The sequence below is a fragment of the Antedon mediterranea genome, chromosome 3 (genome assembly GCF_964355755.1).
Source record: "Antedon mediterranea chromosome 3, ecAntMedi1.1, whole genome shotgun sequence".
Taxonomy (NCBI): domain Eukaryota; kingdom Metazoa; phylum Echinodermata; class Crinoidea; order Comatulida; family Antedonidae; genus Antedon; species Antedon mediterranea.
The window spans coordinates 128,483-154,398 of record NC_092672.1 but is presented as its reverse complement, the minus strand read 5'-3'; the positions used below and the strand labels follow the sequence as shown (position 1 = coordinate 154,398).

General features: G+C 30.9%; 1 long non-coding RNA gene across 1 annotated transcript; it reads right to left on the bottom strand.

The window, feature by feature from the left end:
- Positions 1-890: 890 nt before the first annotated feature.
- LOC140043289 (uncharacterized) lies at positions 891-16,613 on the bottom strand. Its single transcript, XR_011844293.1, has 2 exons — positions 16,439-16,613; positions 891-2,577 (listed from the first exon to the last, which is right to left on the bottom strand). It is a non-coding gene; the product is annotated as an uncharacterized lncRNA (long non-coding RNA).
- Between the last annotated feature and the right edge of the window lie 9,303 nt (positions 16,614-25,916).

Below are 25,916 nucleotides of genomic sequence, written 5' to 3'. Positions count from 1 at the left end.
TAGGCCTAACTGTAGAAAGTATCGTATCGCAGTTGTGTAATCACTTCTTGTTGCTATACGCTTGGGTGCACACGGAACAACAAGTTGAACTGATGAATTATTCATGTTTATTTTGTGACGTTTCATGAGGGGTCCCCAACTTATGTACGAAAAAAAAAATCGCGGGCCGGATAGCTCAGTCGATAGAGCGTCGTGGAACACGATTATCGTGGGTTCAAACCCCATGCCGGTCTCGGTGGAAAAGAGTTAAAGCTATGCGAGCCTCTGTGTTTTGGGTTCACAGATTATCATGAGGCGGTAACATCAAGGCATCTGATGTGTACCCAAGGCTGTGAGAGGGCCTTACCGTGCTAGAGGCAAGGGAGCACACCACATTTTTTTTTCTTCTGGCTTACGCAACCTTTTATGATCTCGTAAATTGTATGTTTAGCGCCCTCAATTTTAAGAACATCCGTTTTATAATGTCAGAAAATTACGAACAACACACTAATAATTATATAAATAGAGCCAATGCATTGGCTATTTAACAGAGGTCTCCCAAGATATGTTTCATTAGAAGGAAATTGTCCTTAAGAATACGATATAGAAAAACGTCCACCAGTAGAATATCTGAAGCTCGACCTCTGTATCTGTATTAATTTTGTATATCACAGTGTTGTTGCATCATATAGAATTGAATTAACGCGTAATTACAGCCAGTGGTACATGTGAGGAAGCTCAATTTCATGTAGCCTAACTTATAAAATAGAAGGCAGAAGCACCAGGCAGTGGATGGATTGTGGACGTGTGGACGTAATATTGTATGCGTCGTCGCCGGCCGGCCTTTCATTATAGTGGCCATCAACATGCTCGCTTAATATGTACAAAATAGAATCAAAATACTCGAAAGGTCGTGCACCGCATTGATCCATTGGATTTTATTATTATTTTTTAAATAATACGTAGTATATACAATCATAGAGATTGGACTCTACACAACATACTTTAATAGTAGGCTATTTAATTATTATAACTTATACAGCATACTATCCAGCAAGTGAAATATGAGGGTGAATGGTGACAGACTTTTTTTTAATTATTACTTACTAAAAATACATAAATATCATAAAAAAAACCCAATTTTATCCGTATTCTAACTGGCGAGATGTTCACCATCAACTCCGTTGTCACCATTACCATAAATCTTACTCTCAATATATTGCTCCAATTACAGTGTTAGAAAAAAGAAAACCAATTATGTAAGTATTTACTTTGAAGGTTTTTTTTACCTTTATTTGACCAAAAAAAAAATGAAAAATGCAAATTATAATAAATTGTACATATTGCAAATTATCTATGTGACTGTATTTTAAAACCATTTAATCACCTGGGACAACAATTCAAATGATGTGATAAAATACATTCTAAATAAATATAGATTTAGACTGAAATATTATAATATTATTTAAGTGTGATGATTAAATTACTAATAATAACTCAAGTCAAGCTCAAGCTATTCTGAGATAAAAATACAATTTTACCATTTAATTTTTTATATTAAATAGGCCCTATATCATATGATAATAAAATTGTCAGAAGTAAAAATGTCACTGATTTAATACAATATCGAAATAACACAGATATACTGGTAATCATTTATATATTCATTTAACTTTAAATTTGGTTGTGTTTAGAAAGTCCCAATGTCGTTAATTATACTGTAATGATAATGAAAATAATAATTAATAATTTATTATAATTCAAATTTACATAACGTTACAAGTCTGGGCCAATTGGAGCCAAATAATGTAACTTTTACAATAACATTACACCTTAATAGATACAAAATTGGATTAAAGCCAGACGCCAAATTAATATATGCATGAGATTATATAAATTATAAATATTAATAGCTTTACTTATTAATAGTCTAATAATTTAATCATCTTATAAGACTGTCGGCCAGTATCTACTTAGAATATAATGTACGCTTTGTTTTGTCATTTCCAACACAATGTGTCACCCAAATAACACTTAATTACAATCCCGACTATCCATAGATTACATATACATGTCAGGCATCTAGTTATTAATTTATTGAATTTCTCAGATAAAAAAAAACAAAGTTAAGATACTTTCTTTTTAGTGTTTTAAAATGTTCCGTCATTTAAATGACGTTTTTAATAAAATAACGCGCTATAGAATGAAGTCTTGTTTTTGACTCTTGTTTGATGACATCATACTCACACACCCAGGTGAGCCATGCACGTGCAATTTAAATGTTCTGAATATTTGTTCTTGTCACATCATACGTTAAGAAAAATAAGTCTATTTTAAGAATAATTTACTACAGTTTGTACTGTTGAAACAAGAGAAAATAGTGCTGCTAAAATGAATGAATTTTGTAATGCATTTGTACTACTAGTTGCCGTCTTGACCTAATTCGTTAAGAAGGTCCGATGAAGCATCGCGTTTATGGAAACCGTAACATTCATACAACGTCATTGGATTGTCTGCGAAACAAGGTTTTCCTCTCTTAGCAGCCTTTTCATGTAGTTCACCCACTTCTTTCAAAATTCGCCTCAGCATCTGATAGTCCTGGAAGATAGAATGATTTGGATTCCGTAAGTAAATTGAAAATGAATATTATTTTATTATATTGGAAATTGAACAAATAAATTATAATTAGTCTACTTATATAGAAAGTCGTTTTTTGTAAACAATCCGTATCGCTTGTTCTTTGGGACGTCCTACGATAACTTAGCATTTACTTGATTAATATAAGATTTAAAAACGGAAAAACATTTATTTGCTGTTGCCATGGTATATATTTATTATTGATAATAATTATATATTAAAATAAACGTGTTTGGAATACTAAACTATATTTATAGCTTGCATTTTGTCTTTGCTTCAGTCATCTATATTTTATGTATATTTGTTACAAGATGCTATTGTGATTTCACTTTTATTCCCTAATATTAAATATTCAATAGGATCGTAAACCTATGTCCATCATTTATTACATTTGGTGTTTTTCAATTGTTTTCTTTTCTAATTTAGTTGATAATTATAATCATTGTACAGCATCTTAGTTGTAATCATTGTACAGCATCTTAGTTGTAATCATTGTACAGCATCTTAGTTATAATCATTGTACAGCATCTTAGTTGTAGTCATTGTACAGCATCTTAGTTGTAATCATTGTACAGCATCTTAGTTGTAATCATTGTACAGCATCTTAGTTGTAATCATTGTACAGCATCTTAGTTATAGTCATTGTACAGCATCTTAGTTGTAATCATTGTACAGCATCTTAGTTGTAATCATTGTACAGCATCTTAGTTGTAATCATTGTACAGCATCTTAGTTGTAATCATTGTACAGCATCTTAGTTGTAATCATTGTACAGCATCTTAGTTGTAATCATTGTACAGCATCTTAGTTGTAATCATTGTACAGCATCTTAGTTGTAGTCATTGTACAGCATCTTAGTTGTAGTGTGGTAACGTAGGTTAAGAAAACATTCTCAGTTGATTAGTCTTAGAATACTGGTAACCGAAGATAATTAAATACTTCTAGTGGGTTATTAAAAATCATCCATGCACGTAACAGCTCCTCTATGATAAATATAGTTTATGTGTTAAACTAGTGGTGTAGATAAATAGACACTTTTTTCATGTTATTGATGCAAATCAATATACGATAATTATTTTTAAAAATCAATAAGAGTAATTTTGAAGTTATTAGAAAATAAACTACTCCTTATGTCGTTTTTATTTGTGACATATCATGCTGAAGAAATTCAGAATGAGATAAAAAAGAACATCATGAATGGAGCCCGAAGTTCACGTAGATTAAATATTTGATTTACTGTTTCTAAGAAAAATGCCTACATTTTTCATGCAATGTATTTTAATTACGTGTTTAAAAGTCGGTGTACATTTTGATCTTATATTGCCAGTATATTACCGTTATATTTTCATCAGGTCATCTGTAAGTGTACATCACAACCAGCCTTTAAGAATTAAATGCTAAAATACTAACGTTATACTATTGGTCTGAAGGGATATTGCTTCCTATTACAATATTAATTTTTAATAAAGACAAACGCATAGTGAGTCATACTGCGGGTTTCTAACATTTCAATTTAAAAATCACCATGGTTATTTACCACAAATTGGTTAATATGAAATTAACTCAGAAGTACCTTATTCCAAGTTTACTGTTATTAATATTAATAATTGTGATATTTAACAATGTTCATTCGGTTTAATTAATTCTAATTTCACTCTTCCATAGTTTCTACTAACAAACATAAATTGTTATTAAAACTACACAATGATAGGCAATTATTGATAAACGTCTTATTAAATGAAATCATAAACGAAGATTATTATTATTATTATTAGGCCTATGAAATAATAAACGAAGATTATTATTATTATTATTAGGCCTAACTACACCATAAACAAAACATGCTTATAAGGTGTATTATTATTTTGAACAAACTATGTCCTTGATAAAAATATTAAAATTGATTAAAGGCAGTATGCAAAAAAAAAATGACCCACAAAACAATAGCTTTTATTTTATATAGCCTATCGTTTATTATAAAAACATTAATAACTTGTATTTCGCACGCGAAACATAAACCCAGATTTTAAAAAAAGAATTTAAACTGTGAAGAGGAATATAACACGACAACGAATTCGAAAACTGGAACTAGCTTGACGCCAAAGTGCTATTATAAAAAAAGTCGTAAATGTAATAAGGAATCAATCTAATACAGTCATCACAATGACTTTGAAAGAACTGGCACGGCATCTTCTACAAACTGATGAAGTCATGATTTAACTTCTATTATAACAGAGATAGACATTAATATTTTGTATTAGTTTATATTAAGTTTTTTCTTGTTTAAGTTAAATCACTTCATTTTCACTTCTATTTTCTTGTGGTATATATAGGTTAATAGGATTTTTCACCTATTTTGGTTTTATGATGATAATGAATTAAAGGAAACAGAATGATTCTGTAAAGTTTAATAATTATGTAGACGGTTTATTGACATTTTCCTAATATAAGAAAAAAAAAACGACAAGAGATAATAAATAAAATGTACAGATTTAGTGAAAGATATACAGTAATCTTCGTTTAATTTGTCTCAGTCTACGAGACAAAAAACACTTGCTAGGTATAATAATAAATCGGAGCCATGAAGTTTAGACTTAAGTACATTAGATTTTTAATTTTTGTATGCGTTTCATTTCTTTGGAAATTATGGAGTCCCTATTAATCGACTTTGGTTATGCACAATTTATTACCGGTGATTTAGAACCCAAGCGACATGTATCTTTCGATACATGTTTTGACAATTATAAAAGGTTCACATAATTCAAAAAATAAAGAAGGAAGTTAATCGTGACGAGATTAATTACAAATCAATGATAGAAAGGTTACCATTTGTAGCAGAATTCAAATTGATTGATTTCAACAGGTCGCATCATATTGAAAATCGTCGTACTCTTGCATAATGTAGATAGTATCTAGTATGTAGTCAAGAATTTGTGAACTTGTTTTCGAACTCGAAACAATCTATTGTTTTTGTCGTCTACGTTAATTCATTAAGGTTATAATGATACTAAGAGTATTAATATACGTTGAAAAAAGCAACTTCAATTATATTGGTAATTCCAGTCAATCAATAAATTGCAATTTATTTACACGGATTAAATTCAGTTGATGCTGAACAGTGATTTAGTATTAGTGGAGAATATATTTATAGATACTGTATAATAAAGTAAAGAGATAGCTTTTTTTGCATCGTACACTTATTTTATATTGTATTAATTGTGTATCAAGATTATTTGCAAAATATTGATGTATGCTGTGACATTCACTAAAAATATGTGAAAATCTTTAAAAATGTTGATACGACATTGAAAACAATGCTATAAGTAAGTAGTCGGTTTTGTGCCATATTCTTCAATATCAGATGTTGTAAATTAGAAATACTGAATCTAAAAATACCTAAATGTTACTAATTGTAAGAAGTAGTTAAGAATGATTACTGAATTAATTGTTCGGGATATTGGTAATTAACAAACGCAACTATGAAACACAAACATATTGAGACTGTGCGCGTGTTTGAGAATATATTAGAACATTGTAGAAACACAAGAGAATGATCAAAACACTAAGATGATGATTAGTGTTTATGAACCCGATTTATCCTTAGAAAGTTTTGAAGTGTGCAATTTGAGCAGGTCATAATCCCCACTGTTCACTAGTTTATCAAATTATACTTGGATTGATTGAGCAGCTAAACACTTTAAAAAAAACAACCGTTACAAACACGTTTAGCCAGAGCATTTGAAAGAACTTTTTCAGAATACCAATACGAATTAAAAGAACTGCAATTGGCTGAACGCAATTTTTAAGCTGATGCGTATAAAATAAGGTAGTATACCCTAGAAGATGATCATTATTAATTTGTAAACTTAGTCTACATAAAGAAAGGAGAATTTACACACTACCGACGATCAGTATAACTGTAACAAATACATCACGTCACTTTTTATCAGGTTTTTAATTTTATAGGATAACATGATAATCTTGAGAAATCTTAAAATATCTGGATAAGTATAGATAGATGGTAACACTAAGTACTTCGACGTGTCAGCCTTAAAAAATCAAATTTGAACGAATTATCAAGAGAGAGTGTAATTTTGTTGAATAATTACTAATATATATTCAATACGTGGTTTGTGTGTGTTCGTATTCTTTTTCATTCGGTGTCAGTAGACTGATAAAGTGTTGGGTTTTGGTATATTTGTAGGAGATGCATCTTCTATCATTTTATGACCACAAGTCGTGAATTTAAGTTAAACTTTATTACTATTCCTTTATAGCCACTTGCTTTTATGTGTCAAAATTTATCTATGCATTACTTTAAATTGAAAAAATAATAGAACTTTTATTGCGAAATATGATTACCACTTTTGACATAGATATTTATAATTATTAATAAAAGTAGAATTTAATTCCCAGTCGAATCATTACTATATAGATGGAAACTATTATGTGTATTCGGATTGTTTCTTGTTACTGTACATACACTATAAATGCACTGTGTAGTCTGATCTACGTCTAATGATAAGAAAAATGTTTAATTTAAATCAAAATCATATTTATTCTTTATTTAAGTCTTAATATGATCATGTAGAAATTTAAAGGCTGAAATTGAGATTATGGAGTTCATTGTAAGTAACAAGTTAATGATATTGATACACGGTACGTCATGTAAAACACTAACAATGATGTAGATAAGTTCCACCTAAGCAAAATCAGCACATCTTCACTAATAATGTAGATAAGTTCCACCTAAGCAAAATCAGCACATCCTCACTAATAATGATGTAGATAAGTTCCACCTAAGCAAAATCAGCACATCCTCACTGGAATACAAATCACAACCATTACAGCTTACCCATCCTAATAATATTATACGGTATCATCCCGGAAAATCTTTATTGTATTATGATTTATCCAAACCTCCCAAGATGCACCTCCCATACGCAAACCAGACTATGATGTTGTCATTATCTCTCCTACAATGAGGAAAAGTAATCCAAACAGTTTGTGTTAAGACAATGTATCTCTTCATAACATTTCACCACTACCCAATTATGAATACTCCTCTATATCTTATAAAAAGAAATTGATGTCACTAATCGTAGGCCTAACCATATAAAACAATTATAAATTGACACGTATATTTTAAAAGTATGTTTTACAATTAATATTTAACTATTCATTCAAAATACATGCGTTGTTGAATCAAACTAGCGTCTTATCAAGTTATACCTTTGAAATGATATAATGTTGTCAGAGATAAATGAAAGTATCACAGCTAATTTTTAAATTTATTCATAAAACAAAATTGTGTCCTATAGCATTTACCTCTTAGACATTATGTATATTTAATTGCAAAGATTAAGATCTTTGGAATACGATACAAGTTGTGTAATTGACATTGAGAGGCCGTGCGTTACAAGACATATTATTGATATTGATATCCAATGTCAGATTAATATCATTGAATTTCGTATGTGAAATGTGTACGCGTACTGGGATTATGAAATATTAACTACTTCTGAGCAATTTTTAAACGACAGTTAGAATTATTATTATTAATATCAATTTGTATATGGTTATGATTATTTTTAAACGACTTACAATCAATAGAAGAAACTCCGAAAAATGATCAAGGTATATCCATCAAAGATGTGTCCTCCAAAAACATGAACAATTAGGATCTTAAAAATTAGACTTTGAATAGGCAATTTTGAAGTTTTAAAGTAGAGAAAGGGAGTAAGAGTATAATGTCTTGGAGCTAACTAACCTAAACTGTTGTTTGTAGAATCAAATTTAAACGACGGTGCTTTCACCATGGATGAAAGAATAAATATATTTTCCTTCATACTTTGACCAAACCCCATGAGTATAAAGATAGGATGGGTAAGATTTTATTTATAGAACCAGGTTTACTCAGACATTGTGGTTAGTTAGAACATTCAATGTTACAATTAGTAAATACAAGATTTACTTACACCCACCCAGAAAGTAGGGCAAATCAATTAATATCTAACCGCGTCCTTGAAAATGCATTATATTAATCTAAATAGTTTTACTATATTACATTTAAATCGAAATAAAACTCTTTAGCAAATCTGTGAATGAGTAACTAATCAAACATTGCATATAACAAGTCGCTGGATTAGTTAAATGACTATATGTATCAAACGGTTACTATTAATAAGTTGTGGATTACATCCACTTGTGACTCTTAAAGTATTTTAATGGCCCATGTTCTTAATAATCACTAAATGTTGTTGCATTATCACCTTGCTTCATTTGGGTAATCTAGGAATCATAAGCTCTTAAACATGTAGGTACAAAGTAAATCATTTAATAATACAGTAGGTGTATTGGTTCAATATGTCATTATGCGAGCTAATGAAGACCCGAGGTATCCAACAAGAACATTTATATTCTCGTAAATCGTCGTTCGTACAGAATTCCCATTTATTCTCAGTTATTCATTAATAAGGTGATGCGATTATTATTGTTTAAACAGTTTCAGTAGAATTACAAAACATTATACAATGGTATAAATTGAACACAATTATACGTTAAAAGTGATTTTATGGCAAATGTTTTATAGGTCAATGTTTCAAAGAATCTTTATTTGAAACCAACACTGAAGTAGACGGTATAATTCGTCATCGACGATAAATGTAGCATAGGCCTATACCATGTTTACAGTAACATAGTTCGTTTGTGTTCCTCAATAATGTAGGCATATAACCACTTTATTGCAAATATTATGTTTACAATGTATTTAAGTTATACTGTTACCAGTGATATTATAATTAAAACACGCTTAGTAATGAATTAACAATTAAAAATAACACAATAACATTGAAAATGATTAAAATAACGAAAAAAGTGGAGCCTATCGATCAGATTACTTTGGGATGTTTTAAATTGTTCCGTTTCATAGACAACTAATGATAAAGAATAAAATAAAGACGGATTGTTCATTTGATTTGACAACTCGGCCGTCAATTCCAAACCACTCTTCATAAAATAAAAGTAGCATAATGACATTATTAATTGTCGAGGTAATTTTTGTATCATGTTAGGCTACAGAGTGATAGTATTCGCCAAAATCAATAATATGTAATTATACTTATCTTCTAATCTTCTGGTTGCCCTTATTAGATTCGAAAAATTGGATATCCAGTTTCATTTGAAATATAATTTTGTCAATAATACGGGTGTTAGGCCGTGCTTAAATGTAATTATATAGGCCAGTAGGCTACATGGATTATTTCTGGTTTTTTGTTTCAATTTTCATAAGTGGAATCTAGTCTCTAGTCTACCACATGAGTATTATACACACTAATTCGAATAATTATTCATACTTGTATGAATTATTAATCTGACACTAACTATTCTGTAATTCTATCCAATACTCCCATCAAATAATATGTATAATATTTCATTTTTTTTGAAAGACGTAATGATTATTAAGAAAATTACACCGGCAGCTTAAAAGAAAAAAATATCTAAATTAAATTTAATGAACTAAAATATAACTACCATAAGAAATTACTTGCATTTGATTTATTTATATCACTTAAAGTCTGGGAGACAGTATGAAGCTCTTTGACTTAAAAGCCATAAGTCCGACATACTGTAAATAACTTTTTCATTTTTTAATTATTTTGTGAGTAGGAGTACACCTACAATATGTTGGTATATATAACCATACCGTACATTTAGTATTTTTTTTTAAAGTCATTAATAATCAATTTATAGTCTGGAATCAAATATCCCTCAGTTGCGAAACATCTCATTGTGTAATAATTATTGTTTTGGTGAACCTATCATTCATATATAAATAAGAAACCGAATACAATCCCTGTAGAATTTAAACAGTCATGCTACAAAGAGCATAGTGTATAAACATTGAAGTAGAACTTTACCAATAGTTTGAGCATTGAATAGTCATGCTACAAAGAGCATAGTGTATAAACATTGAAGTAGAACTTTACCAATAGGTTGAGCATTGAATAGTCATGCTACAAAGAGCATAGTGTATAAACATTGAAGTAGAACTTTACCAATAGGTTGAGCATTGAATACATTGGACAGGTTAGGTACATTGCCATAGAACTTTACCAATAGGTTGAGCATTGAATACATGAGACATGTTAGGTACATTGAAGTAGAACTTTACCAACAGTTTGAGCATTGAATACATGAGACATGTTAGGTACATTGTAATGGAACTTTACCAACAGTTTGAGCATTGAATACATGAGACAGGTTAGGTACATTGTAATGGAACTTTACCAATAGGTTGAGCATTGAATACATTGGACAGGTTAGGTACATTGCCATAGAACTTTACCAATAGGTTGAGCATTGAATACATGAGACATGTTAGGTACATTGAAGTAGAACTTTACCAACAGTTTGAGCATTGAATACATGAGACATGTTAGGTACATTGTAATGGAACTTTACCAACAGTTTGAGCATTGAATACATGAGACATGTTAGGTACATTGTAATGGAACTTTACCAACAGTTTGAGCATTGAATACATGAGACATGTTAGGTACATTGAAGTAGAACTTTACCAACAGTTTGAACATTGAATACATGAGACATGTTAGGTACATTGTAATGGAACTTTACCAACAGTTTGAGCATTGAATACATGAGACATGTTAGGTACATTGAAGTAGAACTTTACCAACAGTTTGAGCATTGAATACATAAGACAGGTTAGGTACATTGTAATGGAACTTTACCAACAGTTTGAGCATTGAATACATGAGACAGGTTAGGTACATTGTAATGGAACTTTACCAACAGTTTGAGCATTGAATACATGAGACATGTTAGGTACATTGAAGTAGAACTTTACCAACAGTTTGAGCATTGAATACATGAGACAGGTTAGGTACATTGCCATAGAACTTTACCAACAGTTTGAGCATTGAATACACTGGACAGGTTAGGTACATTGTCATAGAACTTTACCAACAGTTTGAGCATAGAATACATTGGACAGGTTAGGTACATTTCCATAGAACTTTACCAACAGTTTGAACATTGAATACATTGGACAGGTTAAGTAAATTGCTAAATTTCTCATTTTGAATGATTAGGACTATGCTGTTAATATCATATAACTTGTCCGTATCGTAACTGTCAGAATTACCAATTTTGAAAAAAGTTGAACTTTTTCTTAGTAGGTTTAATTCGTGGTCTTGAGTAGACCAAAATGTCAATTTATTTTATAGGCCGACGGTGGGAAATTTTATATTTCCAATTTGACCATATCAATTTACCATTTTGAAGGAATGTATACTATTTTTAATTTATAGTCTTTGTAGCATATTGTATAAAATGACAATTTAATTAAACAAAAATGGAATGTTGCCTAGATAAGTTTATTGTTCTAATCTCTTGCTTCATTTTTTTAAAGTTAGGCTTGTATGACCTTTGAATATTTACACAATATTTATTTGTGCTTCTGTTTAACATTTTGGCTGAAGCACTTTATGTTTGAGTAAGTCAAAATATTTTGCATAATATACGACGTCAGTATAGGTCGATCTCAGCGTGTTTATTATTACAAGAGGATTAAGTACACGAATTTGCATTGGTTCATTACACCTACAAGTACAACGTAACCTATTACATTTACGCCTTACAAGTTCGTTATAAGGATTTGTGTTGAAAATCAAACTGTTTTTAGTGAAATTCCAATTGATAGGTGTTGTTGCAAACTTTTAAAAGTGTTTGTAAATGACAGCCCACGGGTTCATACAACAATTAAAGTATGGATAGAATAGAATAATGTTTATTTTAAGTCACGACTTTAGTACAGACTCATTTTTGTAGATTTATTACTTGATTTACATTGAAGAAATATGTACGATATGCCTACCTTGTGAAAGTAAACATTTTAGATATTTAACCATCAAATCATCGGAAATCCACCGAGAGATAGTTAAATAATATATTATATACTGGTAGGGCTGCTGCAACTTGTGTTTTTACAAAATTTGGAAGAGGATGACGTTTATCAGATTTACTGTAAATCATTTGAATGGTTATTGCTTTTCAAACCACTATTACAGCAATGGTAATTATCGTTAGTTTGCTTCTGGCAATCCTACCACTGTCAAACTTATTCCGCCTTCTCAATTATGTAATGCGCATGCGTACGTAAATTATTTGCCGCTGGTGATGATTGCAGCATCAAAGTATCATCATTATAGAATCACGTGACCTAATCATATTGATATAAGGCGATTTAATGGTACCGTTGAAAGCCGTTTTACCTGATAGCTTTTCATGTTATGGAAAAAACTATCTAAACAAGTGCATTATGTTATTTAATCCATTTTGTCCAGTAAAGTAATTTTAAATCCCGTTAGAAGCTTAATCGATATATAGAGTGGATTTACACTTATATCGAATATTTTAATTGCGATTAAAATGGAGATTATCTTGAATTACTAGTTTAAAGTGTGTCACGTTCATAACATTAAAATACAATATTCTAATTAAATCATTATCTATTATCATGAACTATCGAATTCACATAGTTCTGCACAATCGTTACAATATAATTATTATTATCTAAATATTATTATGAATTATTGAATTCAAATGATGATAGTTTTGCACAGTTATCTGTACAATATTCTAATTACTATTATATATAAACATATCATGAACTATCTAATTCAAATGATGATAGTTCTGCACAGTGGTGGTTATCTTTTGTGTCTAAACTGTAATTGTGGCTTAGTTTTTATGCCTTCCAAATTCATGTTTTCCCCGTTATATTATGTTTATTTTATTAATTTATAAGCAATTATGTTATTGAGACAAAGAATTATGATTATTTTAATTGTTAAGGTATCATACTTAAAGTTGTTTGATGCTACATTCTGTGTCAATTGATTACTCTACGTGACAATCAATGTGATGGTAAACTCCCCCATTCAGAAAGGCAAACGCGGCGTTACGAACATAAAACCGAAGGTATATACTGTGATATATTAGTGTCAATTGATTACTGTACCTGACGATCAATATGATGGTAAAGTCCCCCAATCAGAAAGGCAAACGCGGCGTTACGAACATAAAACCGAAGGTATATACTGTGATACATTCAGTGTCAATTGATTACTGTACCTGACGATCAATATGATGGTAAAGTCCCCCAATCAGAAAGGCAAACGCGGCGTTACGAACATAAAACCGAAGGTATATACTGTGATATATTCAGTGTCAATTGATTACTGTACCTGACGATCAATATGATGGTAAAGTCCCCCCCCAATCAGAAAGGCAAACGCGGCGTTACGAACATAACACCGAAGGTATAATATACTGTGATACATTCAGTGTCAATTGATTACTGTACCTGACGATCAATATGATGGTAAACTCCCCCATTCAGAATGGCAAACGCGGCGTTAGACATATTTCAAAAGGTTTACGAACATAAAACCGAAGGTATATACTGTGATACATTTAGTTCACGTCACTCAATGTGGTTTTTTTCTTCTCGTTAAAGTGCACTGTTCTAAATAAGAATACACGCCCGTCAGTTTGAATTCTAGTTACCGGTAGTAACATCTTCTAACTACTTAGATAAAATTCAATTATTCCGTACATAAAATACCTATACAGCTCATGAATATTCGCGGTACTATTATGTCAACTTGTATTTTCAGTATTATTGAATACTATGAAATAATACTACAGCAGGCCTACTGATATCAACTATACTACTTTATTGTTCGAATTATTATAATTGCATTATAATTATGTTCCTTACAGTAAGCAAGTAAACCCATCAGTCCATGTTTAGTAATAAGAATACCCGGAAAAGCATAATGAATTTGATATAAATGTAATAAAATAGATAATAGACTAATAATGTACCGTATCGTTTATTGTATTAGGCTATTGTCGTATGATAAGTTTTTTAATTTTTACAGAAATAAATACCAAAGGAAATCCAATGACAGATATAACCAGCAGACTAAAACAACATTTAACATGCTGTAGGATAAAATCTACGAGCCACATGTTTTATTACGCCTAAAATAATATACCATTTCAACTCTAACTCTACTTTTTCCTAATTGTTCAAAGTGACGTTTGGTACCGAGTCTAATGGAAAGCAATGATACGAAATGTCTGATCCTACTTCTGTATATAATTCGAATGCAGTTGTCATTGATAATACTTTTCAAAATAACGATTAGTCAATAAAATGTCACAATATAATATAACTTATGATATGTATATGATTTGTATTGGTTACCCTAACATCCCGTTTTCTCGCAAAGATAGGCCTACCAATTGAATCACTCTGTCGGTATTCATTTGTATTGGTTACCCTAACATCCCGTTTTCTCGCAAAGATAGGCCTACCAATTGAATCACTCTGTCGGTATTCATTTGTATTGGTTACCCTAACATCGCGTTTTCTCGCTAAGATAGGCCTACCAATTGAATCACTCTGTCGGTATTCATTTGTATTGGTTACCCTAACATCCCGTTTTCTCGCTAAGATAGACCTACCAATTGAATCACTCTGTCGGTATTCATTTGTATTGGTTACCCTAACATTGCGTTTTCTCGCAAAGATAGGCCTACCAATTGAATCACTCTGTCGGTATTCATTTGTATTGGTTACCCTAACATCCCGTTTTCTCGCTAAGATAGACCTACCAATTGAATCACTCTGTCGGTATTCATTTGTATTGGTTACCCTAACATCCCGTTTTCTCGCTAAGATAGGCCTACCAATTGAATCACTCTGTCGGTATTCATTTGTATTGGTTACCCTAACATTGCGTTTTCTCGCAAAGATAGACCTACCAATTGAATCACTCTGTCGGTATTCATTTGTATTGGTTACCCTAACATCCCGTTTTCTCGCTAAGATAGACCTACCAATTGAATCACTCTGTCGGTATTCATTTGTATTGGTTACCCTAACATCCCGTTTTCTCGCTAAGATAGACCTACCAATTGAATCACTCTGTCGGTATTCATTTGTATTGGTTACCCTAACATTGCGTTTTCTCGCTAAGATAGACCTACCAATTGAATCACTCTGTCGGTATTCATTTGTATTGGTTACCCTAACATCCCGTTTTCTCGCTAAGATAGGCCTACCATTGAATCACTCTGTCGGTATTCATTTGTATTGGTTACCCTAACATCCCGTTTTCTCGCTAAGATAGACCTACCATTGAATCACTCTGTCGGTATTCATTTGTATTGGTTACCCTAACATCCCGTTTTCTCGCTAAGATAGACCTACCAATTGAATCACTCTGTCGGTATTCATTTGTATTGGTTACCCTAACATTGCGTTTTCTCGCTAAGATAGACCTACCAATTGAATCACTCTGTCGGTATTCATTTGTATTGGTTACCCTAACATCCCGTTTTCTCGCTAAGATAGGCCTACCATTGAATCACTCTGTCGGTATTCATTTGTATTGGTTACCCTAACATCCCGTTTTCTCGCTAAGATAGACCTACCATTGAATCACTCTGTCGGTATTCATTTGTATTGGTTACCCTAACATCCCGTTTTCTCGCTAAGATAGGCCTACCAATTGAATCACTCTGTCGGTATTCATTTTCTATTAGGTAGTTTATATCTTTTGTGCGTTGTATTTTCTGGCAATTCTAACATTATTATATTACTACATTATATGAGAATTTTAGATGCTGGTACATTTTCTGGTTTAAAAAAATACTCCACCTCCACACTATTCCCATGAATAGATTAAAACAAGAAATACTGATACAATAATTAATGTATACTCACCCTTTCCTCTTCATCTAATGGATAAGTGTATACCACCAACAAACTGCATGCTAACACTACAGAAAGAAATAAAGTTTTCATGTTTTTAGAAGGTGTACTTGGCAAGAACGCAAAGAAAAGACCACAGACGATGGTTTATGTCGAGTTGATTGCTTCACAATGCGTGTAGTTTAGTTTATATAACAACTGACTTGGAAACCTTTATTGCGTGACCAATCTTCTTTACACAAATCTCAGACTCTATACGACTTTTGATTGGCTGGATCCAACCATAACGTTATTTTAACTATTGTGTATGAAAAAGTAGGTACGGTTTCTTGCAATTGGATAACGTGATTGGATGGTTATACATCTCTATATCAGGTGAATTGGACTAGATATAATCTATCAGTTTAAAATAAACGCATAATAAATGCTCTGAATGGTATGTATCGAATTAACGTACATTTACCAGATAGAATTTTACTGATGGTCGGTTTCTATTTAGATATTTTGTATTGTGTTGCTAAAATAGTAAAGAGCTTATAATAACGGAGTGTACCCGTGTCTTGAGGACGACATTGTCTATTGTATTGTCTATATTTCTTAGAAACCCTGTATATATAAAACTCATTTGTATCACCCTTGCTTTTTATAAATGAGGTTGCTGATGCAAATGTTTGTAATCATATTTGGCTAAATTGTAATCCTGTTGTGCGATGATTAATCCTTTATTCCCTCAAATATTTTATATATTAAAATTATTTGATTATATATGAACATATTTCAATCCACTGGTGCGCAATAAAGTAAAACTTATTTATTATTGATGGTACTACTCTGATCTATGGAAATGTACTCTAGTCTACGGTAAGCACATTTTACTAACATTTGTTTCAAAAAACTGTTAAAAAATTGGTTAAATGAATGAATGTAATTAAAATTAACCTTCTTCTTTACGTCTATTCTGAAACTGTGTGACATCGTCGACATATTTTTTTTTTGGAAATCGCCGTTCTAGAAATAATTTGGCGAAAGAAGATGAACATGCAACGTGATCAAGATGCGAATGTCACACCGTAGTTCAGGAGGACAAAAAAGTACATGAAATACATTTTAGGTGTGAATCTAACTCTTTGATACTGTGCATTATATTAAGAGATAGTAACACAATAAAATGTATGAGAGCATTAAATGAATAGATTACCAATTCAGATAACGTTTACTGATGATCCACTAAACTGTGTTTATTGCAGTAAAACCATCAACAAAACAGAGTACCCAAATAATACTGATCAATAAATCTGCCTACATTAATAACGATTGTTTTTATCTTTAATGCTATCATTATTTTACTTACCTACTAACTTTAAATTACACGGAAACCAGCAGTAAGTCAAGTAATGAATGAATTGTTAAAATGATTTTTAACACGACGGGTTAGACGTGCTGCTAAAGTTGTGATAGTCACATTATGTTTTATTCATTATAATTTTATAACCTCGAATTATCATAATTGGCTAAACTACGATATTTTATTATGAAACACATAACAATAATAATTTATTTGGAATAGCACTTTTGAGACAGTAGCGATTTGTGCACGAATTGGCGTGAGTCGTGAGTGACTTACAAACAAACTAAAGTAGTAGGTATAACCATTTTTTACGCTGAATCATTAGTATATCTCACAGCCATTCACAGATTAGGCTTAGTTTTCTTATAAAAAAGTTTGTCTTCTAAACACTCCTGTATCCGATGTGATATATTCGTGTTGAACTGCTTAATTTACATAATTTACATTGAAACAATCTCTATTTAAATGTGCTGTAAACATTGTAGATGAGCTTTCTCATCGTTTATCCAGTATAATTTGCTATCAACCGACATGGAATAAATCTTTAAACTTAGGCTAATAATAATGCTTTCAAGTGCCGCCGCTAATTTACTGTAATAAATGACCTATTAGGATTTAGCCCATCAAGTCTTCACTCGGCTTGTTGCTGAACGTATGTTTGTTAAACTAAAAAAAAAAATGTGTCTCATATCGTTTCGATGATTAAAAAAATATAGGGTTTTACATTTAGGCCATTTATTGTTTCGAATTGTGTTATGTTTTTATCAGATTCGATTAATAATTGTTCATACTATAAAGGTAGAAGTGTTTTGGTTGTGTGTTTATGCTTACATTGTATATGTTGTGTGTTTATGCTTACATTGTATATGTTGTGTGTTTATGCTTACATTGTATATGTTGTGTGTTTATGCTTACATTGTATATGTTGTGTGTTTATGCTTACATTGTATATGTTGTGTGTTTATGCTTACATTGTATATGTTGTGTGTTTATGCTTACATTGTATATGTTGTGTGTTTATGCTTACATTGTATATGTTGTGTGTTTATGCTTACATTGTATATGTTGTGTGTTTATGCTTACATTGTATATGTTGTGTGTTTATGCTTACATTGTATATGTTGTGTGTTTATGCTTACATTGTATATGTCCCCAATTCAAAATCTATATATAGTGAGATCTAATAAGATCGAAACAGTACTGTCTGCAGATTGGATATATAGTATTATATTGCGTGTTTTCATTTCAGATCGAATAAACTATAAAACGTTACTAAGTCAGCTTGACGCACTTGATTTAGATGCACGAATCTAATCAATAAACGTCATTCAATTAATATTCAAGTAAATATTTTTGTCTTAATATTTGTTGTTGACGTTGAATTTACGATATTATTCAAAGACGTGCCTTCAGAGTGGTATCATTAATATTCCTAACAGGGCGATCCATTAAGTACGGTAACTGATGAATATCTTCCGTATACACACAGATGTAACGATAAGTCTTCAGTTTAAAACACTTTGAAAGTATAATTTGAAAGAGAACATCCTTTCAAATAACTTACTATTATTATTATTATTATTAAAACAAATACAATCCTAATTATATTTCTTATTATCGATATTTTTCCGACAAAACAGAAAAAAAATATCACAATATTTATTTTTAGCTTACTTGAAATATATATCGGGAGACATTGGTATATTCTGGTTGTATGAACAGAAATAAATCATCCTGTTCTTATATGTTGAATTTAAATACTATATATACATTTGGCATCATGACATGTTTTGGATATTTAGGATGTATAAGGACAGGAAATAATTCTCCTAAATTCTTGAAATGTTCTGCCTTCTAATGCGTTTTGAAAAATACAAGAGGACACAGAAGCCAAACAAAATAGTATTTGGTAATAATTATAGTTTAGTACGATGTCGAAGAGTGATCACAAGGATGAAAATAAACAATTCTAATGATAATATTTTGAACATCATTTTGATATTTTCATTGGTGTAATGGAATTAAATTATACTAGAAGTGGGTAGGGCACTTTTTGTGTCGTTATACTAGAATTGGGTAGGACACTTTTTTTGTCGTTATACTAGAAGTGGGTAAGGCACTTTTTGTGTCGTTATACTAGAATTGGGTAGGGCACTTGTTGTGTCGTTATACTAGAAGTGGGTAGGGTACTTTTTGTGTCGTTGTCCATGTTCAGAGTTCCCAATCCAATCTAATTGATGCCTTAAATTTGTAACCATAAGTTTGCCATCCACATACTACATTATGACTTAATTAAATTAACGGTAATTAAAATAGTTGATTAATTATTGTGAGAGATATTTGATTAACATACAATATAGGTAGAATTATCGACTGATTGCTAATTACTTGAAAATTGTATCTCTATATGCAAATTTAATGTGACGGTGGTAATGGTAGGTGCAAATGTGTAATAGTGTTATGTAATATGTGATGTGTTATTTTTACAGTTAGACCTACAGGTATTATTATAACTCTCTGCTTTTGCTACTGCAATGGGTGCCGCAGATGGTAAGTACAACGGTATCTTATCGTGGATAAAGAATTATTTCTCCAATTTTGATTTCATTTTATTCTAGTATAGTTTAAATATTTTAAAGTAGAATTTGCAAAATGTTACATTTTCTGACCATACTGTAATTAGTGGCTTTCTTTTGACGGAAAGCAAGATGTAAATGATAATTTAATGAAGTTGAGAGATTTGTAAAGTGGTGACAGTTAAGACATTCACTTAATTCTTAAAATTACCAAAACCAAAGAGATGATGATAGACTGCATAATACTGCATTAGAACATAATTTACTAAGGTTGAAAGAGTCACCCAATATAAATATTTCGGTACTTAAACTATAAAAGATAACAAATTAGAGTTGGGAATCTAACTAACTTATGATTTCCCAGAAGGCATAGGCCTATCAAAGACTTTCTCGGAAAGCTCAAGCAAAATTAGAGTTAATAACACTATTTCAATCCTATTTTATCAAAGTATTATCTTTTAGCATTGAATGTTTTTATGGTAAGACAAATATAGAGAGACCACGTACAATTGCATAACGTCTTATTAAAGCAGAAATAACGCAATGTTCACTTATTTACGAGAAGTGTATTATAAGAACAGTTGATATGAAAGACCTATACTCATCCGTTACATAACAATTTCAATAGATCTGTCATTAGACTATGACCACCAAAACCCAATCTATGTAGAACTAGGACATCCTTTGTTGTAAATAGCATTCATTATGTATAATTCAAATTTTCGACAATAACTCCATACTGTAATTTTTTTTATAGTTTTAATAATTTTTAATCGTTCTAACAGTATTTTAACAATGCCCTATAGCGTTTGTGCAATTTGATGTATTTTTAGTGTAGTTTTATTGTCTTAATTATGCCAAGCAAAATGAAATTCCATTTTAAAAACATTTTTTGAATCTTGAATCATAATTATATTACTGCTTAATGTGAAATGATTTCCCTTATTGCCAATGGAAAGCTGGTGCGTAATATCAGTCCCCATGACACTTCTTTTACAGTGATGATATTATAATATACCGATAGTCCATCCTGCTGTTGTTCAATATGACAACCACCACCACCACTGTCTAGAAAGTTTCTTTGATTTTTATGATAGTGCTACTGCTCCTGATTGATCTATATTACGTTTACTCATCTATTTTATGTAATCGATCCTTTCAGCAATAAACGAGAAATAAAAGCAATATCCTGTTACTCAAAGTTAAATAATAAAAATATAATAACGTACTATACCGGCATTTCATTTGCAGGATATTAATATGACGTCACTGTCAGTCAACTGTAAAGCATCGCATTGTTTTTATGGGATTTTCAACCGTGAATACACATTGATCTATTGTCGTAGCATAAATCATGATTATGAATTAAATCAATTTAAACATGTTATATAAGATAAAAACACATTGTATAAGTGCTTTGAACATTGTTACAATGTGGGCGTTTTAACTATAACCGCATCAGGCCAACGGAGAGAATCTTGGTTTCTTGTTTGTTTTATCTACTTATATTTTTTTGGATTAACATAGGCCTAATGTGCAAAGTATGTACCCATGGTATTTTGATGTTTTGCCTCTGTCATATGTATGTTGTCATGCAAACGACCATTAAGTAAAGGATTTTAGGTTCCTCTCGTCATATATCTCATCAATTCTTGATTTACTTTTTTGTTTAGCTTGACGCTATTTATTGTTATGTGATATGTTAAAAGACATTCAATATGACTTCAAATATAATTTTAACTACACCTTCTTTTTAATCCAGACATTCAATGATTTGTTTTTAAGTAAGAGATAATGAAACTTGTTCGGCTTCAAACGTAATCATAAAAAAGACCCTTCAACTTATGAGTAGTGAGTTTATAAAATGTAGGCTATTCGTCGTAAAATAAAAGGTAAAAGATAACTATAAACTTTACGGCATACACTTAATTTAATATGATATCTCTGAGTATTACCACCTATTAATTCTGAAACTATTTCAGACTATTGTTTTTATTACAATATATACGTTAAGTCTGGAAAAGAAGTAAAAACTACAGTTTGGTCTCTACAGGCTTGTTTCGTGAGTCGTGCAACTCACTCATCAGAAGACTATTATTATGTATATATATATTTACTTTACTACTGTATATTTAGTTTGTTTTTTAAACAATTTATTATTTTTCGGAAAAACTTATTGGGATTAATCATTTGCCCAAGAGGTAACCAAGCTATTGTGGCGTATATGATGATCGAGTCAGCTCTATCAAATAACCATAGATTTAATGTGAAATGTTATACTCGATGGCGAGTGAAATTCATTCGTATTGTATATCAGGACGTGATCTACTTATACAATTATTAATGAAATAGGAGAGGTTTAGTCGTATTTTGTTTTTGTCTATAGTTTGTGAAACTCAATTCCATCGTTCGCGTTACCTTAACTGAAATATAATGTATAATTAAGAATCATCCTAAATAATATTTCAAGTGCAATCATTTTATTATTGTACATTTTTTTTTTGGTCTTATTTTTTTTCTCTCCACGAATACAACGTGTTGATTTAGTGTTTGAAGAATATGAAAGTTTTACACGTAAAATAGGCTAACATACGATAAGGTTTGAATGGTACTTATACACCTGACTAAGATGAGTACTTTATTATAAACCGAAGGTTAATCTCATTTAACACCGACAGTGTTAATATCAATTAGTTGCCATTTACGTACCGTACTGTTTCATCGAACATTATTAGAAATGATTATCTTGTCAGTGATGATGAGTGAACTATGAGAATGATTTTATACTCTTCTTCTTCTACTTGAACACCACATGAAAACTAATCCTTTGGTTTATGTTAATCTTGATTACTCGGGAAACAATCAACAGATTCACTAGAGATCAACTTGGCGTACCATGCTTCACTATGAACTTTCTAGAACAAACGCTTTGTGCCGCCGTACGTGTATCGGCGACAAGCCAGTATAGTATCTTTCTGTCCTGGTCTTCTGGTTTTATATCGTTGATTCACCTGATCCATATGTCAAATTCATCACCTGTGTATTCACTCATTCAACGTAAATGTAATATTCCATGGTGACCAGGGTACTATCATATGTTGATTTTGTATCTCAAGATTCACCCATGCCAAATGGATGACCTGTGTATTAAATCATCTAACATTTTGTCCAAGAAAGAATATATTCTTATAACAGAATGTGGCGAAGGTGACTCCTTTTTACGTAGTATAGGGTAAGGCTTGCTAGAGTAATTCTCATTTCTACAAACCATTATGTGGGGTTTAGTCCGAGGAAGAGGAATGTTGTTGGTTCTAGAAAATGGAAATAAGAATGAAATGTACTTAAAAATGGAAATAAGAATGAAATGTAGGTACGCGAAGTCAAAGTATAATGAATTTGTAGTATACCTGTAGGTTATACTACTGATGGTGTTCGAAGATTGCCAACTAAATGCTATAGATTGTTCAATGTCATAACCAAATGAAATGTTCACAAAACGGAAATAAGTAAAAATTTCCCCACATGAATCCCACTGACAAACTTATACCTTTTTAAATGATATTCCTTTTTTTGTTTATTTGTGTTAATCTGTAACAAAGTCACGCACATTTGTAACCCATAAGATGCTGATTAATTTGCAACATTTTGAGCAATTATCAAAGTTAAACACAAGAAGCATGGCCATTACCGATCATCTTGTTTGATTAGAATATCAGAATATTGCACCAGGGGCAATTGCTTCCAGCCAAATGTAATTAAAGTATAAAAGAAATTAGTTAGATGTCACATTTGATGATTGGTATACGTCACATTATTCGACGTATTCTGCGTGAATACCCTTTTTTATTCATATAATATAAATATCTATTAGTTGATACTAGGATGATTAGAAAATAATGTTTAGATACAATAAGTGAAGCTGTCAAAGGTGGATTCTGCAGATCAATTTCGATAGTTATGTGAGTCTTTCCCAACGAACACGTTAATTGTAGATTTCAATACAGTGCATACCAGTGAATTTCTTGTTTTGACAACTTTGTATGACGTGTTACTCAAGTAGACTACACTTGTTGTAGTAAAGTATTCAGACTTTATTTCCACTAGAAATAAAAACAAAAATAACAAGTTTTTGTATCTCTGACCGGACTTTATATCATAAATAAGAAGGAAAAAAGAAAAGCAGCATTTCGAAACTACCTTAAAATACGTTTATTAATTCCACAGCAGGACAAAAACATGCCATTCACACATAAGAAAATAAAATTCTAGTGTTTAGTACTTTGTTTTATTGATAAGTACCAGTATGTATTTAACATTAAAATGAAATGCATACACCGTTTGTTCTGATAGACGACTGTCAGAGAATTACTTCTTTCGACATGTTTTCTTTCCGAAGGCCCTATAGACTGTCTTTATTTTGATTGTAAGCCTATTTTAGGAAGATTTATGACTTGCAAGACAACTGGAATGGGTTACAACATGTTTGCATTTAAATTGACCACAATTTTGAAAGAAAAATAATTTATTTATGAATATTTGGAAGAACACTGTTCTTAACAACGTACGATACACAATAATTAAACAGAATCTAGGCTGCTATATGCAACGTTTCTACAATAACATAACTAATAAACCAGCACCTGATTTGCTCCAGTGATTCAAACAAGTTATAGAAACCTACTTATTTGTTTTAAACTGCGGCGTATTGAATCCAATGGGAAATATCTTTCTTTGGCACACTGCAAAGATTTTTTTAATTGTTGTTGTTATTCTCTTATCATTCCACCAATGTGTATTGAAGTTGATCATTTAAATATTTCAGTTGATAGTCTTTTGGCAAGGGATTCAAATCAGATCCTCCCAAAAGGTGTTATGTCCAAGAAACATAATTAACCGACTTTTGCTTAAACACAATTTAAAATGAATATTTATTATTTTACTCAGTAGCTCAACTCAAACCAATGCAGTTGTGCTGTTCTGTTATGATATCATATCTATTTATAATTTACCATAGTCCTTCTAAATGGTAGTGTTTCTAGATATTTTCAGTAGGCCTAAAAGAATTACTTAAAATCATGTAAAAAAACAAAGAGGTTATTAGAACAATTCTTTGTTCGTCACTTACATGGATGGATCTTATTAGAATAATGTGTATAAGATTAATAAATAAGCCATGCATGGAGTATCATATATATACCATGTTTAACAAAACACATAAGCAGATGTTAATTCCATACATCTGTTAAACACATTTCATTTTTATGTTTTTGAATACAAAGGACACGTAACAATTGTTATATGTAACCCTCATTATAATACATCATTTTTACTTTTTAGAATGTTACGATTTGTGATGTATATTATTATACAAAATATGCAAAATGATATTTTTTTAAATCATGTATTTGAGATTCTACGAATTGCCACCTAAAATAGAAATATCACTTTTATTCATTTAGTGTATTTCGATAAGATCTAGTAATGGATTTCATAATATTCATCTAAGATAATCTACTTTAAAAATATCCGCATATAATACCGTCAGTAAGCACAGGCTATGTCTACT